The following is a 1,915-nucleotide window of genomic DNA, read 5'->3' on the forward strand; positions in this document are numbered from 1 at the left end:
CCATTAGGTCCTCCCATGCCCCCCTTGGAAATGTCACTGTCTGTTTGCTAGATGAATTGCCATTCGAATTGGTCTCAACTCCGGAAGGTTCAATTTCTTAAAATATGAATAGGACATAAGGTTCACACTCGCCCCCGAATCAACTAATGCATAACTAGTAGCTAAGTTCCTGAATTGGCATGGGAAAGTCAAACTACCCGGGTCACCCATCTTCTTTGGAAATTTGTTCAATCTTGCGGCTGAATAATTTTCATTAAGAACCACCTTGGATACCTCTATTTGTGAGTAGTTCCTTTATGAATTTGGCACACTTAGGGATTTGTGCAACCGCCATGATGAAAGGAATGTTAATTTGAAGGGCCTTGATGTAATCCAGGTACTTTTGATAGTCTTCATTCTGCTTATCTTGTCTAGCTCGATCTGGGAATAGCAATGGAGGTTTATATGGTTTTAAAAGAGGATTATGTTTCTGTTCAGGCAGAGAACTTGTTAAGTTCTTCTCTCCAACTCGTCGACTTGCATCGACTTCTTGCGATTTCGGGTTTTCTTTCTCTTCCTCTTGCACCTCTTTAGGATCTTCATTCGGGATTGGGGTCAGAGGAGTAACTATCTTTCCACTCCTAGTTATCATGATGTTGAGTTGTGCGCCTCTCAGATTTTTGTCGGTATTACTTGGAAATCCACCCAGTGTTCTTTGGTTGATTTGTTGTGCAAGTTGGCCGAGCTACTTCTCAATATTTAGGATTTAAGCTTGTTGATTTCTCATTAACACTTGTTTCACCTTCATTATTGCTTGTTGTTCTCATATCACCATATCTATTTCGTTATGTCTTTTCTCGGATGCAACTGCATATCGTGTGAGCATGCATTCAAAATCTATTTTCTTCTCTTGCATCGGCCCCTCCTTTTGATAAAAAACTCTCGTCTTTTGCCTATATTTCTCCTTATTTGCCTTCTTATACGCCTCGTACGGTAGCCACTCTTTTTTTGGTTTCCTCCAATCGCCATCAAATCTGTCGCCAATCAAATAACATACTTGTGCTTTTCGGTTCCCGTTCTCGTCAAGGTCACAACCTTTAGTAATGTGGGGCCCGCTACAATTTTCACATCTCACTCAGATGGCGTGGATGGATTGATCAATCTTTGTCATCCTTCAGTCCATGCTCTCCAATTTAGCCATAATTGCTGCCATATTATCGGAAACTAAGTTCACCGCCCCTCAAACTGCGTCATTCCTTGGGTTATGATATTCTCTAGAGTACTTACAGAATTCTTCAGTTAGCTGCTTTATAATCGTGGGTGGTTTCTTCGTGAGTGGTCCTTGGGAGTCAATGATTTTCCTAGTTGTCACGTTCACTCCATCATACAAAAATGGAGACTTCTTCGTGAATGTTTAGGTCATTGTGGGGGCAATTCCTCAACAAAACTTTGTATCTTTACCATGCCTCATAAAGTGACTCGCCTCCTTGTTGTTAGAAGTTTGCAATGGCTTTTTTCAACATTGCTTTTTTTAGGGAGGGAAAATTTGATCAATGAATTCTTTGCGCATCTTAGTCCATGTTGTGATGGATCCCGAGGGAGTGATTTTAGCCAATCTTTTGCGGCTCCCTTAAACATGACCGGTAGCATATGAAGTAAAACATTCTTGCGAGGCACATTAAGGATGTTAAAGTAGTCGACTATGTCATTGATGTTGGATTAGGTGTCTAAGTCCATAACTATAATTTATATGTACTTGACCCAATTGTAGTTTAATCTTTATTGCTTAGTAGTTGGTTAAACTTAGAGTTGAATAATTATTGTTACTTGTCTGATATGGTGAGAAATATTATTTAATTTCATAGTTTGTATAAACAAGGTTTTAACTTTTCTTTTAATAATGAAATTGGTAGTATTAATGCTTATTATAATGGTA

General features: G+C 39.0%; 1 non-coding gene across 1 annotated transcript; it reads left to right on the top strand.

Moving 5' to 3' along the window:
* Positions 1 to 1,395: 1,395 nt before the first annotated feature.
* On the top strand, positions 1,396 to 1,502 carry LOC145028038 (small nucleolar RNA R71). Its single transcript, XR_013675795.1, has one exon. It is a non-coding gene; the product is annotated as a small nucleolar RNA R71 (small nucleolar RNA).
* Positions 1,503 to 1,915: the final 413 nt, after the last annotated feature.

Source organism: Lactuca saligna, chromosome 1 (genome assembly GCF_052625555.1).
Source record: "Lactuca saligna cultivar CGN05327 chromosome 1, ASM5262555v1, whole genome shotgun sequence".
Taxonomy (NCBI): domain Eukaryota; kingdom Viridiplantae; phylum Streptophyta; class Magnoliopsida; order Asterales; family Asteraceae; genus Lactuca; species Lactuca saligna.